The 17393-nt window shown below is 46.1% G+C and overlaps 1 protein-coding gene across 3 annotated transcripts in view; it reads right to left on the minus strand.

Moving 5' to 3' along the window:
- Positions 1-17393, minus strand: part of FOXJ3 (forkhead box J3) — an 886133-nt gene that overhangs the window by 774461 nt on the left and 94279 nt on the right. Inside the window, exon 1 of one of the 3 annotated variants that reach the window (XM_063942939.1) lies at positions 1043-1129. The exons of 1 other annotated variant lie outside the window; for it this stretch is intronic. The gene's annotated coding sequence lies outside the window, so the exon portion shown is untranslated. Of the gene's footprint in view, positions 1-795; positions 884-1042; positions 1130-17393 lie in introns of those variants that run through there. One more of the 3 variants, XM_063942941.1, reaches the window with a different exon arrangement.

Raw genomic sequence — 17393 nt, forward strand, 5'->3', positions numbered from 1 at the left:
TCACATGCATTCTATAAAATTATACATAGAAGCTGATTGGTTGCCATTGGTAACTTCTCTACTGTCTCACTTCTCTGCTGTTATATCCTATTAAGTATAATGACATTCCTATTGCCTGTGAAAAAGTTAAACTGACAAGGCAGGATTCCCTTTACTTAATGGGAATAGTCTAGGTCTCAGAGCATATTCTGGTGGGGGTTTAGATCAGGACTGTAAACCCCAGTCAACAGTAGCCATATACTGTAGTACCCATCTAGCCTGGGAATGGTGACTGGATACCAATTATGACATAGGGGCAGATGTACTAAGCAGTGAAAAGAGTGAAGTTGCCCATAGTAACCAATCAGCACTGAAGTAACATTTATAATTTGCATACTATAAACTTATACAGAGCAGCTGATTGGCTGCAGTGGGCAACTTCTCCACTGGCTCACTACTCCACTGTTTTCACTGCTTAGATGTCACCCATAGTATTGAAAAATACCCAGCACATAAGTATCTGACAAATATTTTGAGCTAAAGAAGTCAAAGATCCTGAGAGGGCATCTGACCATTGGTGACAGCAGAGAGGTGCTATTACTGAACCAGCCCAATCACAGCACATGTACTCTATGTTGTTTACCTACCCATGTTCAGATAGAGACATTTAAATAGGTACAGGGCTGGGGAATTAGTGGAAAGTGATTTTATATTTAGATGTGAAATATTGGAATTAAAACTATGACATAAGGACACTGTATCCCACCGCCTGCAAGAACTTATCTATAAATTATGGACTATAACGCATATAGCTACCACATTCCTGACACCACCACACGCCAAGGACCCCACAGAGGGAGCAAGTTCTGGGCCCCAGCGAGGCGCTATTTCCCCTGATCTTGCGATCACTACCGCCCCCTGAGCTTCTGCTGCTCATTGGGCTTCCTGCTGACACCCGGCCCGGAATACCCCTCCTTCCGTGACAGGCGCCCCGGAGCCGTTCTCCAGCGCCCCGGCTTCTGGCCCCCTGGATCGGTTCTATAGAACAGAGGCGGCATCTAACCTGTTCAGCTGCTCCGTGCGGTCCCGACGTGTCGGCCAGGAGAGGAAGAAATGCAGTGAGCGGGAAACTACAACTCCCGGCATTCCCTACGACAAGGTGGTGGTGGGGGGGGGAATATTCAAACTCGGAAATCTTTATTGATCATAACAATTACACAACACATAGTCATGATTGCTTCAGTATGTTATAATCAGATGAGCATACTGTATATCTGTCATACTTGCTTACCTGACCCTCTCCATGAGGGAGAAGATGCTCTGTTCCTGGACTTTCCTGGTAATGTAGGATTGCCATCACCTGTGGTAAACACCTTTCTAATCAGTTAACGAGCTCACCACAGGTGATGGCAATCTTACATTACCAGGAAAGTCCAGGAACAGAGCATTTTCTCCCTGATGGAGAGGGTCAGGTAGGCAAGCAGAGCCGGCCCTAACCAATATGATGCCCTAGGCAAGATTTTGGCTGGTGCCCCCTAGCACCGCCGCTAGTTCTGCAGGAGATGCCTGGCATGAGTCAGCTAGCAGCTCTGCTAACGTCGGGTGCCTTTTGGTTATGAAAATGCATCTTATTTGCATTACTATGTGGCTAGGATGCACAAGCACCTTCTGCTGATTACAATGATATGCAGCATGCCTATATTCTGTGTGTGACTATGGCTGTATCTGCATACGAAATGCTACATTACCGTGATATCCAGGAATACACTGCAACGTAGCATTTCGTATGCAGATACAGCCGCAGTCCCACACAGACTATAGGCATGCCGCATATCATTTTAATCAGCAGAAGCTGCTGGTGCCCCTAAGCATACCAAATGCCCTAGGCAATTGCCTAGTTTGCCTATGGCTAAGGCCGGCTCTGTAGGCAAGTATGATATATGTGCCTGAGGAGATGTTATTGAGTACGTGCTGCTGGCCTATTTTGCATATCTTTTGTGCCAGTATGTTTTTGCTGCATAAGTGCATTTAAACCAATAAACTTGTCTTCAAGAAAATGGGCTACAAAGTTACTTATCATGGTGCCGTGGCTTCTCTGGGAGAAATGCTTACGTATATTTATAGCCTATTACAGGCGATATATCTGTAGTACACCTGTGGATGTGTACAGTACACCCAACATATTTGTGAATAATGTTGTTCGCATACATATTTGGTCAGTCCTACAGCACAGGTGATGTAGGTGTATCAGCATGCCCACTGTATACTGATTGCAGGGACTGACATCGTAGCTGGGTCGGCAAATTGGCTGCCCAGTTGTGACGTCCGGACAGACACATCAGCCAGCCGATTGGTTAGTGTGTATACTTACCAAATCGGGCGCTAAGTTGGTAGATCCGTCAGTATAGTGTGTACCCAGCCTTATGCTAGGTACACTTTAACGATACTGTATATTATTTATGAATGATAAACCATATATAGGTAGCGGATCGGTAGTGGTGTGCACCCAATATGTCTGTGAATTACGTTGTTTACAGACATCGCATCAGACCTGCAGGACAGCTGATACCTGTGTGTAAAGGTGATCCGACGACCATCCGTACACTGTCTTCAGGGACCACCGACCCTGACATCACAGATGGGGGGCATGTCTGGCTCGATATAATGAGTGGCCAATTGGTAAGTGTGCATGCTTACCAAATCGGCCACTCGGTCGGCGGACAAGTCAGCCATGTGTATACACAGCCTTACAAAGCAATAAACAGAATTACTGTAATGAAGTACAAATATATTCAGTTATTTTATTATTTTGTTATTTATTTGTAGATTAGGGTGCCTCAGGGCACTGGCAGGGGTGCCACAGGTTGGTGGTCAAGGACCAAATCATATAATGTTTGGTCAAAACGCTAGGCAAAACCAGCACTGGTGGACGATACTCATAAACTATGTGGACAAAGAGAGGCACAACTATGGAGGACATTCAGATCTGTTAGTAGATGTGCTAAATTTAGCACATCTACGACCATTTACTCAGGCATGTGGGGGGGGGGGGTGAAAGGCTAGCACAGGGCTAGTCCGCCCTGCATGTCAGGCCCTGCCGACACCTCCCCCCCCCCCCCCCCGAGCGGATGCAAAATAATCACACGGCGGTGATGCTTTTGCACCTGCCGGGTAGTTCCCTGCCTGCACGGCCTAGCATGGCTCCGGACACGTCTGCGTTGTCCGGACCGAGCCCCAACCAATTGCGTTCTAACGCCATTGGCACGCCCCCTCCTGCACTCCGATTGTCTCTGCCTGTCAATCAGGCAGAGGCGATCACAGCCATGAGATGCTGTTAGCATCTCACTGGGCCTCCTATGGTGCGCGGGTGCACTCCCCAAAGAGCTTCAGACTGCGATCCAGTCAGAATTAGGCCCTATGTCTACTACGACATAATTAAACGTAAGGATGACAGACACACCCCTTTTCCACTGCTGATAAATCCTGGGTTATTGCCGTGATGACCCAGGTCACAGCTCAGTGGAAACAGCTCCCTAAGGTAAGCTGCAAGTGTAAACGGGTAACCCGGGTTCCGTTTACAGCATGGGGAAGAGCCGGATTACCCTGCGCTAGAGATAATGGGGCTAATTCAGGTTGGATCGAGGGGGTATGTGCAGCACCCGACCTGGGCATGTGCCTGCACTTTTTGCAGAGGAGCAGCAGAAAATGCAATTGCCTCTGCCTGTAAATCAGGCAGAGATGGTCGCCGGGCGGGCAGGGTGGCAATGCTCTGTTTCCAGGGTGGTGCGTTGCGTGGGTGGCCAAATGGAGGCGGTGCGGCAAGAATGGTAGCATCATCGTGGCGGCTGCGTGACATCACACGTAGTCGCCACAATCAGGAACATGGCTGGGGGCGGCCTTGCCCTGTGACGGGGCAGCCCTCAACATGCTAGCAAAAGGATTGCTTTTCTGATAATTAGCAGAATTTGCAATCCTTACTGAATCAGGCCCAATGTCTTCTTCAAGCACTCTGAGAAGAGAGACGGCATCCATGTGCAGTGTAAACAGCGCCAAACTGGGAATAAGCCGTGTCGGAGCTGCAGTGGAAATGGCGTCTGACCTAGATTGGAACCATATTCCAAATCCCAGGTTGGACCTGGGACTTTGGTGGAAAAGGAGTATTTCTTAATTTAATACTTTTTGCCAAGTTTCTCAGTAAGAAACGTTTGGCCCGCATAGTTGTTATACCAAAACCGTAACGTGATCTGGAATCAGTCGCTAATCATAGGCCCATTTCTTTATTGAATGTAGACATAAAGATTTATGCAAAAGTCTTGGCAAACAGATTGCGCCCTTTACTTCTTAAACTGGTTCACCCTGATCAGGCCGGTTTTACACAAGGGCGACAAGCGCTCAACAATACGCGACAGAAAATTGATCTGATTCATGAAATCCATAAACAGAAATCGCCTGCCTTGATATTAGGGTTGGACGCTGAAAAGGCATTTGACTGGATTTATTTATTATTTATTTATTAACAGTTTCTTATATAGTGCAGCAAATTCCGTTGTGCTTTACAATTAGAAATAACAATGATATAACAAAACTGGGTAATAACAAACAGTCATAGAGGTAGGAAGGCCCTGTTCGCAAGCTTACAATCTATAGGGAAATAAGCATTTATATACAAGGAAAGGTGCTATTTATTGCATAGTTGTCCGCCAGATTGAAAAGGTTCTTGGTGGGCTGTATGATATGGTCATACAGCAATGATGAACCGGGCTCGAGAGGAAGGTAAAGTGAAGAATGAGAAGACATGTGAGGATATGTGTGGACTGTGCAGAGTGGATGCAATTTTATCGGAAGGTTTATGAAAGTTATGTGGGTGGTTCTGGAATTTGATATGCTTGCCTAAAGAGGTGAGTTTTCAGGGAACGCTTGAAGGTTTGGAGACTAGAGGAGAGTCTTATTGTGCGTGGTAGGGCATTCCACAGAGTGGGTGCAGCCCGATGAAAGTCCTGCAATCATGAGTGGGAGCGAGTAATGAGTGTGGATGAGAGACGCAGGTCTTGTGAAGAGCAAAGAGGTCGGGTTGGGAGATATTTTGAGATAAACAAAGTGATGTACGTTGGTGTAGTTTGGTTAATGGCCTTGTGTGTGAGTAAAAGTATTTTATATTGAATACGGTAAAATACAGGTAACCAATGGAGGGACTGACAGAGTGGATCTGCAGACGATGAACGTCTAGCAAGGAACATTAGCCTCGCCGCTGCATTTTAGAATGGATTGTAATGGTGAGAGTCTCGTTTTGGGAAGACCAGTTGGGAGACTATTGCAATAATCAATGCAGGAGATAATGAGAGCGTGGATTAGAGTTTTAGCAGTGTCTTGTGTAAGGAATGGTCGTATTTTGGATATGTTTTTTAGATGCATGTAACATGATCTTGAGACAGATTGAATGTGGGGAACAAAGGACAGATCAGAGTCAAGGATGACACCTAGGCAGCGAGCTTATGGGGTAGGGTAGATAGTCGAGGTTTCAACAGTGATAGAGATATCAGGTTGGTACCTACTATTGGGCGGTGGAAATATAATTAACTCTGTCTTTGAAATATTAAGTTTGAGGTGGCGAGATGTTATCCAGGATGAAATGCCAGAAAGGCATTCAGTGACACGGCCCAGTATAGATAGGGACAAGTCAGGGGAGGATAGGTAGATTTGAGTATCATCTGCGTACAGATGATACTGATTTCCAAAACAGCTGATTAGTTTACAAAGAGATGAGGTATAGATAGAGAAAAGCAGAGGACCCAAGACTGAGCCTTGCGGTACTCCAACTGAAAGAGATAGCGAAGAGGAGGAAGATTCAGAGAAGCGAACACTGAAGGAGCGATTAAATAAGTAGGATAGGAACCAAGAAAGGGCTGTGTCTTTAAGACCTAGGGATTGTAGTTTTTGTATGAGAAGAGAGTGGTCAACAGTGTCAAATGCAGCAGATTGATCTGGAAGAATAAGTAGTGAGTAATGGCTTTAGACTTCGTAGTGACCAAATCATTAACCACTTTAGTCAGTGCTATCTCTGTGGAGTGTTTGGAACGGAAGCCTGACTGAAGTGGGTCCAATAAAGTGTGTGAGTTAAGAAAGTGTGTGAGTCGAGTGTAGGCATGTCTCTCAAGTAGCTTAGAGAGACAAGGGAGCTGAGAGATAGGGCGGTAGTTTGAGAGAGCGTTAGGGTCAAAATTTAGTTTTTTTGTAAATGGAGTAATCACTGCATGTTTGAAGAGTGAAGGAAAAATACCAGTAGAGAGAGAGAGAGATTGAAGGTGTTAGTTAAGGTAGGGATGAGCACCAGAGACAGAGCTTACTTATTTGTGAGGGTAAAGGATCAAGAGGAGAGGTAGTAGAGAAGCAGGATGAGAAGAGTGATGATACTTCATCTTCATTTGTGGGATCAAATGAAGAGAAAGTGCCAGAGGGTTCAGGTAAAGAACGGAGCAGGTCACTGGCTGCCGAAGAGCATACCATTTCATCTCAGATCTTATCAATCTTCTCCTTGAAGTAGGAAACAAGATCCTGTGCCTTGATAGTGGCTGGTGGGTTAGGTGAGGGAGGATTCAGAAGTGATTTAAATGTATTAAAGAGTCATTTGGAGTTAGAGGCTTGAGCAGAGATAAGAGTTTGGAAATATGTTTGTTTGGCATTGTCCAGGGCATTTCTATAAGAGTGGTAGACAGTCTTATATATGAGGAAGTCACTTGAAATACGAGATTTACGCCACTGACGTTCAAGTTTTCGCGTGAGATTTTGTCGTTTTCGTGTTAATTCAGTGGATTCAATGGCCTTTTATGTTTCACACATTCAAATCTGTAGGCCTCTTTGATCGGTTCCTCTGTGGAGTGGCCACTCTATATAGCACTCCCGGGACAACTGTGCTGACCAACGGCCACTCTATATAGCACTCCCGGGGCAACTGTGCTGACCAACTGTGATGTCCACCCCATTTCCGATCTCTAATAGGATATGGAAGGGCTGACCCCTGTCCCCCCTCATCTTTGCTCTGACAACAGAGCCCCTTGCGGTCTGAATAAGTGCTAACCCGCACATAAAGGGTATTAAGATTGGGTCCGCTGAACACAAAATAGCACTCTAAGTGGACGATGTCCTACTCACGATATCCGACCCAGTCCATTCTTTGCCCCATCTTTTTTGAAAGATAGAGAAATTTGGTGCACTCTTGCTACAAAAGTAATGCACAAAAAACTTTGCTCCTTGACTTCTACACCCCTCAAAGCACTAAAGATACTTTTGAACAGTCTTTCCAATATTGGTGGAATAGGCGCCAGGTAACATACTTAGTAGTCTCTATTACCAAAAACTATCAACAACTCTTCTAGGCTGTGATTGTGGAGGTAGTGTCACGTGATTGGCACTTATCCACTGAACCAATAAAAGCAATAATGTAGACAATAATAGAGATGTCACTCTTTCATTAGCATAAAGTCTATGACATAAGCTGGAGAAAAGTAAAAATCCTACCAAGGATGATGTATTGGAGCCGCAGGTGTAAATGTACAGAGGGGTCATTCCGAGTTGTTCGCTCGTTATTTTTTTGTCGCAACGGAGCGAATAGTCGCTAATGCGCATGCGCAATGTCCGCAGTGCGACTGCGCCAAGTAAATTTGCTATGCAGTTAGGAATTTTACTCACGGCATTACAAGGTTTTTTCTTCGTTCTGGTGATCGTAATGTGATTGACAGGAAGTGGGTGTTTCTGGGTGGAAACTGGCTGTTTTATGGGTGTGTGCGAAAAAACGCTACCGTTTCTGGGAAAAACGCGGGAGTGGCTGGATAAACGGAGGAGTGTCTGGCCGAACGCTGGGTGTGTTTGTGACGTCAAACCAGGAACGACAAGCACTGAACTGATCGCAGATGCCGAGTAAGTGTGGAGCTACTCAGAAACTGCTAAGAAGTGTCTATTCGCAATTGTGCTAATCTTTCATTCGCAATTTTGATAAGCTAGGATTCACTACCAGTAGGCGGCGGCTTAGCGTGTGCAAAGCTGCTAAAAGCAGCTTGCGAGCGAACAACTCGGAATGACCCCCAGAGTACAGAGTAACCTATTATTGTTTATGTTATTGTCTACAGAATATCATTGTTTGTTCTCAATTTTTATCATAATCAAATCTGCATTTTACCATTTTATATCTTTCCTGCTTTTATTGGTTCAGTGGATAAGCGCCAATTACAAATGACACTACCTTAACAATCACTGTCTGTTTCTGTGGTTCCACTGGGGGAACCTAAGTGTCACTGAAAGCTCAGCTCGTATCCACAGAAGCGCCAATTTAGTTCCTCAAGCTTTAATTTGCATTAACTTTTGCAGGCTAATTACCCCAAATTGCTAGCACAATTCCAAAAGGACCTTGAAAACTGGAGAAGAAGGGGGGGGGGGGGGGGGGGGATCTTTCTTAGATCTAGTGTGTTAATGCCATTAAAATTAATCTACTGCCAAGGCTATTATACTTGTTTCAGACATTGCCAATCCAGGTGCCCCCCTATGTTTTCAAATAACTTAAGCACATACGGCACAATTCATCTGGTCCAAATAACAACCTTGAGTGAAATGCAAAGTGATACAGAGAAACACCTCAAGTGGTGGCCTGAGGATTCCAAATTTAAAATCCTATTACTAGACTAGCACATTGGGGCAGATGTGTTAAGCTTGAGAAGGGATAAAGAAGTGATAAACCAGTGATAAGCGCAAGGTAATAACGCACCAGCTAATCATTACAGATTTGAAAAGTGACAGGAGCTGACTGGCTGGTGCGTTATCACCTTGCACTTATCATTTCTTTATCCCTTCTCCAGGCTTAATACATCTGCCCCAATATATCTTATGGAATGGCTATAAATCTGTAAGGGTGTGGGTCTTGATCGAAACCAACGTTCTTAAATTGCACTCCAAATATTCTCTATTGTGGTTCTCTAAACTGGCCTTTCCTTGGGTTGTCCTTAACCACCCTGTCATCTCTCACACTGTGGATGTTTGGGATCTAGCTAACTGATAATATAAAATCGTCCCATATCCTAGACCCTGCTTTTCGCCTGGGCTGTTACTCAGCTGCTTTTATGTGCTGGAAGAATGGTGGAATAAAATTGTTGAACGGCATCACAGAGAACTCGTCTTTCTCCACGTTTTGAGATATCCAGACCGAATTTCCTATTCCTCATTAATTTTTCTTTCGATACTTACAAATCTGACATTTTCATTCCACGATAGCAATGCAACTTAATCATAGGTCTCTCACCATTGTAGAAGATTTAGCTCTCATGGGGAAATCCAACAAAGGACTTATCTCCACCCTGTACACGCTACTTTTACCCCCAACCCCAACAGATACAGATTCCCACGAAAGGGCTTGGGAGAAGAGACGGCCTGAGCCTAATTTTTTTGGTAAGCGACTATAGATTTTGGCGCCCCTCACTGTGGATATTGTTGGTGGAGCTACAAAATGGGTGGGGCATACATTGGCAGAATCAATCCCCAATAGGAGCAGAGAGTCACAGCCAAGTGGCAGCAGTAGACCGTTACACAGCCGGGCATTCAGGCCAATAATAAGAATTCAAATCAGCTCCTATAATGGATAAAGGGCCTAATTCAGACCTGATCGCTCGCTAGGGTTTTTTGCACTGCTGCGAACAAATAGTGGCCACCCATAAGGGGAGTGTATTTTCACTTTGCAAGTGTGCGAACGCATGTGTAGCAGAGCTGTACAAACAGATCTTGTACAGTCTCTGAGTAGCCCAGGACTTACTGTGATCACTTCAGCCTGTCCGGGACCGGAATTGGCGTCAGGAACCCTCTCTGCAAACGCTTGGACATGCCTGCGTTTTTCCAAAAACTCCCAGAAAACGATCAGTTGCCACCCACAAATAGCTTCTTTCTTTCAATCTCCTTGCTATCATCCGTGCAAATGCATTCTTCGTGCAAACCCATTGCTGAGTGACGATCCGCTTTGTACCTGTGCAACGCGCCTACACATTGCAGTGCATACGCATGTGCAGTTCTGACCTGATCGCAGCACTGCAAAAAATGCTAGTGAGCGATCAGGTCTGAATTACCCCCATAATTCATGGCTCTTACTGCACTGTGTGGATCACTGGCATTGGTCTGCTCATAGAACATTAGTGCTTATTACATTTCATATAGTGTATGTTTGCTGTAGTCACATAGACAAGACACTACGGACTGGATGCTCTCTCACAATGGATGCAGGTGTGACACTCTGAGATGGATATCCTGTTAACTTGGATTTATGGGGATATATGTGGCTATATAGGTACCATCACCCATATACTGGAAACAACCTGGGTGGGACACCTAAATTTTCCCTAAAAGGTACCCTCACTACTCACTAGCCAGCACAGTGCCAGTGCAGCTGAAAGGGTTAACAGCTTCCCCTTGCCTAGGTTGCTAGGCAACGCCAGCAACCAAAGGACAGCAACATGTGGAGCACTAGGACCCAGGTGCAGACCTGCAGGAGGAATCGAAGCTGCTGATTGGGTGGTGCAGAGTGGGAAGAGTAGGAGGTGGGGTTACCTCCTGAAGTGATTGCTGACTAGTCTCCTGAGGTGACAGGGAGAGAGATGCTGTGAGGAGTGGTGCTTTGAGGTAACAGCGCGGAGAGTGATGCTAAAGACACCCTCAGTTAAAGAGGGACTTGCCTTTCCTCAGACAAGATCCTAACTGTAGAGATAGAGGGGGTCATTCTGACCCAATCGCACGCTGCAGTTTATCACAGCGGTGCGATCGGGTCAGAACTGCGCCGGTGCATGCCAGACGGCCGAAGACCATCGCTGCAGTACGATCGCCTCTGCCTGATTGACAGGCAGAGGCGGTCGCTGGACGGGGGGGGACGAAACAGCGGCGTTTGGCCGCCGTTTCATGGGCGCGGCACGGCCAACGCGACGAGGAGCTCCCAGCCAGCACACTAAAGCTGTGCTGGCTGGAAGCTACTCCTAAAGTGCAAAAGCATCGTCGCTGTGCAATGCTTTTACACTTCTGCGGGGGGGGGGGGGGGGGGGGGCACTGACATGCGGGGCGGGATAGCCCTGTGCTGGGCGTCCCCGCGCATGTCTATGGACATGATCGTAGCCCTGCAAAATTTTGCAGGGCTACGATCAACTGGGAATGACCCCCAGAGACACTCAGCATAGAGATCCACTACAATACAGCACACAAAGTACAGGAGGCTTGCTGATAGAAGAAACTGTGCTTTGATAACTTAACCTGTTTCCTCATTTCTGCAATTACCTGACTGCCTCCATGTTTGACCCCGCATTGCTTTATTTCTTCACCTTTGCTTGGTATTTAACTGAAGACTGCTACAGTGCTTATTTGTAGGCGGAGCTGTGTCATGAGCTGCATTTCCCTATAGACTACCAAATTCTGTCAGCTGGCTTTTGTGAAACACATTTGTCTGCAATCGTTTACCTCGTGCACTGGAACGGAACCCTGCTGCCTGCAATGCCAGCTTTGCCTCAATCCTTCAGTTCTTCTTAGAAACTGCTCTTGCTAACATTTTCAGCTTATGCATGCTTCCCTTTATTGCCTGAGCACTGTTAGGAATCCACATGCCTACTTTCACTGAACTGCTGACCCTATGATGTATATTTGCTGTCTGAGCATTTCAGAACTGGGCTATTGTCTGTGATATATCAGCTGACTTCAGGTTTGCTATAAACTGAGTTTATGCTTAGGTAAAAGCAGATTATAGGTACCACTAGGGTTAGACCGCCCAGTGTGAGCATAATGGAAGATTGCAAGCTACCAGTTTAGTAATGCTTATGTACATGGTACACTGATTTGTTTGATTATAAGGTGACCTAATTGTACTGTTCGCGACATTACTGTATCTCTTTATATGTATTACTTTTATTTATATGTGAAATGTTATTTGCCTTTGATCAATTGATCTCCCAGTGGTGACCAGTTGTTCCTGAATAATAAATCTTCCTGTCACCGTCCTAATGCATGGTGACCATAGTATTGGGTCCTCTGGGGTTGGGGTTCCTCATTCCTCTGCCTAGGGTTCTAGCAGTGAGGTCCAGTTAGAGAGGTGACTCCAGGCGAAGAATCCAGGTACATCCACCTGCACAACACATCGTCAATACTTACCTTTTACATCTTGGCATCCACGAACAGGATTCAGGATGTCGGAACCAGAGGAACCTCAGACGCCCGCATCAATTACAGTGCGAAGGAGGTTACCCGCTTCACCAGGCCAGTCACCACCAGCTGTGTCATCACAGTTTGCAACGATTATGATGCCTTATTATTTTGGGGCCCTATGGCTTCCCATATACTTTGGGAGATACTAAGACAGCTGGCACGAGTCCTTAAGCTCTATGTTCAGGCTGTACCAACTCAATGAGGAACAAAAAGTGGAGGTCGTCATTAGACAGCTAAAAGGGGCAGCATTGAGGGAAGTAAGATCCTGGTCTGACGAGGAGCGAACGACAGCTGGCGGCATCTTGAACAAGTTGGCCAGTATCTTCAACTTACAGACAATTGCAGAGTTAAAGGGTCATCTGTATGCACAGAAGCAACAACCACATGAGTCCTTACGGGAGTTCGCACTGGGACTACAAGAGGCCATGTGGGTGATACAAGCCAGAGATCCAAAAGAGGCTGAGGAAGCGGATGATAAATTTACTTATAGAAGAAGCTAGAGGGGAAGCAACAAGAGCCCAGTTGCATATGTGGAGGTGTCAAAACCCTGTCTGCACTTTTCCTGAGTTCAAGGAGGCGATGATGGACATCTTAGGCCTTAATCAAAATACAGATGTCAAATATGGAACTGTGTCAGAGCCACTTGAGAGTGGAGTGTACGGAGACTCACAATTAAGTCCAATGGCTGAACCCTTTGTCTCCAGAGGAACCGCCATGCAGCAGTTACAAGTTACAAGTTGGTCAAGACCAAGTGTGGGCGCTCACCAGTGTTGTCCACGAGTTGATGAAAGAGATAAAAGAAATACGGCTGGAACAGGCTGAAGCTAAATGCAAGGGATGGCGCCTGGATCAAGGCGGAAAAGAACGACAGCGGTGGGATGTGCCACGTGAATCGGGGCGATGCCTCACAGATCAATTTGATGCCCAAGGAAGACCTATATGCAGGCGCTGCAAGCAGAGTGGGTACATCCAGAGGCAGTAAAAAAGGAGGTATTATTGCGCTTGATGTACTAAAATAAGTAAATAAATAAATACGTGTTAATGTGTATTTGTGTTTGCTTCTACTCAGAATTATCACACATAGAACTGGTTGAATGAGCCCAATAGTCTTGAGGAAGTCCCGAGCTTTTACGGGACGAAACGCATTGACGTAATTCCCCTGATCGTACTCACACACTGATGGATTCAAGCATTAAAGTGTGATTGTTAGCGGCTGCAACTAAAGCGGTAATAGGAGCGCCATCCTCCCGCCTGTCAGGATAGAGATCTGCACCATACTAGTGCCGGCGGCTGGCGTCCTGCATCACGCTCTGGTTGAGCGCCACGAGGATATTTCTCCGGGTGACTTCGCTGTCACATTGGATATTCCCGCTGGTCCGGGTAATTATAACACAACATTATCCTCTGCACTGGGACGCCAGTAGCAGGAGGACTGGAGAGACACATACCTAATTATAGGAGGTATTATTGCGCTTGATGTACTAAAATAAGTAAATAAATAAATACGTGTTAATGTGTATTTGTGTTTGCTTCTACTCAAAATGATCACACATAGAACTGGTTGAATGAGCCCAATAGTCTTGAGGAAGTCCCGAACTTTTACGGGACGAAACGCGTTGACGTAATTCCCCTGATCGTACTCACACACTGATGGATTCAAGCATTAAAGTGTGATTGTTAGCAGCTGCAACTAAAGCGGTAATAGGAGCGCCATCCTCCCGCCTGCCAGGACAGAGATCTGCACCATACTAGTGCCGGTGGCTGGCGTCCTGCATCACTCTCTGGCTGAGTGCCACGAGGATATTTCTCCGGTGCCTGCGCTGTCACATTGGATATTCCCGCTGGTCCGGGTAATTATCCTCTGCACTGGGACGCCAGTAGCAGGAGGACTGGAGAGACACATACCTTATTATAGGCACTTAGCAATCTTGTTGCAGTGAGAACCGCTAATATAACAGATTGGATGTGTCTGTTTATTATTACAAGAGATACATTGTTGCTATCACCTAACAGTGTGAAAGGACATTCAGCTTTCTCAATCAGTGTAGTTGGAGTATATAATATGATTCCTTGAGTCCATATGGAATTTTAAGTCTATGATTAATTGTTGTTATTTATATATTGAATTTAGTAAAACTTTTATACAGTAACTTTGGAAGCAAGTTCTATGGGGTAGATGTATTAACCTGGAGAAGGCATAAGGAAGTGATAAACCAGTGATAAAGCAGTGTTAAGTGCAAGGGGATAATGCACCAGCCAATCAGCTCCTAACTGTTAATTTACATATGGGAGCTGATTGGCTGGTGTGTTTTTCACCTTGCATTTATCACTGGTTAATCCATTCCTTATGCCTTCTCCAGGTTAATACATCTGCCCCTATGTGTGATAATTTTGAGTAGAAGCAAACACAAATACACATTAACACGTATTTGTTTTACTTATTTTAGTACATCAAGCACAATAATACCCCCTTTTTTCTGTTTGTTGTTCCTTGGGGATTTTGCCAATTCCCTATTATGTGCAGCTGATGTCTATTAGATTCATTATTTTTTATATATCCTTTTATTTGCGCCGGGAGTTGGGGTGAGATTTACCTCTGATTTCTCTACATCGAGAGGCAGTGTCCCATTGAGTCTTTAAATGACCTGACCCTGAGGCGAGGGACTGACCCTCGGGAGGAGATGCATCAGTAGATCTATTGAAGCCAGGGTGGTGGCCTCGATATGTTGGAGAGTGTCCCCACCTAAAAATTCAAGTTAACAGAGTGGAGGTAACTGCTCTTCTGGACACAGACTCACAGGTGATGACGATCCAACTTGCAGAATTTCAGAGACACTGGGATGAATCCGAACTAGTAAGCCCACCGAATACCTGGTTACACCTATTGGCCAGTAATGGAAAGCAAATTAAGTTTTGCGGCTATTGGGAGGCTGACCTTACTATCGGCAAGGCTAACATAGAGCAACAAGGGTGTCTGGTCACCACAACGTACAATGAATATTAACCTCCGGTCTGTCACTGACCTAGGTTGGGGGTGTTGTGCACTCGGGGGTTCTTCCGATGGTAGGGAAGAGGAACCACAGCTGGGTCGGAACAGGGATGGCCTGATATAGGTCTTCCTCATACAGGACTCTGACAGGCTTGGTGAAAATATTGAAGAACTTTATTGCAGGAAGGGAGACAACACAATGTCACATAGCAGCGAGGGAACTTATGGGAGAATGTCCAGGCCTATAGAAGAACTTGTAAGCAATGTTAAAGATGCTAATAAATGAAGTACTTGTGAGTGGTGGTGAAAGACACTGAGAACGATGCTTTATAAAGATACTGGTGATTAAAGAGCTTGTGAGCGATGTAAAAGATACTGGTGACTGAAGAACTTGTGAGCTATGTTTTTAAAGACACTGATGATTTGAAGACTTGTGAACGGTGTTTAAAGACACTGAAGATTTGTAGAATTTGAGAGCGGTGTTTAAAGACACTGATGACTTGTAGAACTTGAGAGCGGTGTTTAAAGACACTGATGATTTGTAGGACTTGAGAGCGGTGTTTAAAGATGCTGATGACTTGTAGAACTTGAGAGCGGTGTTTGAAGACACTGATGATTTGTAGAACTTGAGAGCAGTGGTTAAAGACACAGATGATTTGTAGAATTTGAGAGTGGTGGTTAAAGACACTGATGATTTGTAGAACTTGAGAGCGGTGGTTAAAGACACTGATGATTTGTAGAACTTGAGAGCGGGGGTTAAAGACACTGATGACCTGTAGAACTTGAGAGTGGTGTTTAGCCCGCAGCCCACGCTGACTCCGAGAAGTGCTGGTGACTGGACCGCAGAGGAACACACCAGTTGCTGGGAACGCTGGAAACTGTACAGCAACTGGCACCTGGAAATGCCGGAGACACTGGAGTACAACTACAGAGAGACACGCCGGGAACAAGAGCACTGGCATCCACTTTAGGGGAAAAGACGATACTCAGGCGCCGAGGCTCTGCCCGGCGTCTGACTTTGAATCTCCCGCCTCCACTGGATTGGCGGAACAGTCTGATGACGTCACCTGCTCCCCGCCCACGTGATGCCGGGTGTCATGGCGGCGCCCCTGCCCCGGGGAACCGCCGGGAGCCGCGCCAGCCAGACGCCGGAGCCCGTGGACCACCAAAGGCGGAGGCCGCAACACAGACCAGCAGGCACGCAGGGGTAAGCGCGGCGAACGCCGCCTCTGGCGTGTGACAGTACCCCCTCCTCCAGGAGTGGCCCCGGACACTTTCCAGGTTTTGTTGGATGTCTGGAATGGAAGATCCGCACTAGTCGGGGAGCCATAACTTCAGTAGCCTTGACCCAGCTCCTTTCCTCGGGGCCAAAACCTTTCCACTCCACCAAATACTGTAGATTCTTGTGAAGATAACGAGAGTCAAGAATAGCTTTGATTTCAAAGTCCGTTCCAGCTTCAGTCTCTGCAGAGGTTGGCCTCGGGGACTTTGAATGGAACCGGTTTAAAATAAGGGGGCGAAGGAGAGAGACATGGAAGGAATTTGGTATCCAGAGGTGAGAAGGCAATCCCAATTTGCAGACAACCGGGTTCAGGACTTGTAACACGGGGTAAGGACCAATAAACCTCGGAGCGAATTTCATAGTGGGCACCCTTAACCGAAGATTGCGGGTAGAGAGCCATACCCTGTCACCAACCTTGTATTGGGGAGCTGCTTGTCGCTTCCTATCCGCAAAGAACTTATAGCGGCTGGAGACTCTCTTGAGGTTAGCATGGACTCGACTCCAAATTTGACTGAAGTGCCGGAGAGTAGAGGCTGCAGCAGGAACATCCTCCGGAGGACAAATGGGTAATTCTGGAACTTGGGGATGAAATCCATAATTAATGAAAAATGGGGACTCACCAGTCGAAGAGTGGTACAGATGATTATGGGCAAACTCGGCCCATGGAAACAGTTCCACCAAATCATCTTGCGAGGGAGAAAGATAAACACAGAGAAAAGTCTCTAAATCTTGATTGACGCGTTCAGTTTGCCCATTGGTTTGTGGATGGTAAGCGGATGAAAACTTGAGTTTTATTTGTAAGGCCGTACAGAGGGCTCTCCAGAATCTTGCAGTGAACTGTACCCCCCGATCAGAGACGATTTCCTGTGGTAACCCGTGCAGGCGGAAATGTTCCCGGATAAATAACAAAGCCAACTTGGGAGCTGATAGTAA

This window comes from Pseudophryne corroboree, chromosome 10 (genome assembly GCF_028390025.1).
Source record: "Pseudophryne corroboree isolate aPseCor3 chromosome 10, aPseCor3.hap2, whole genome shotgun sequence".
NCBI classification, from domain to species: domain Eukaryota; kingdom Metazoa; phylum Chordata; class Amphibia; order Anura; family Myobatrachidae; genus Pseudophryne; species Pseudophryne corroboree.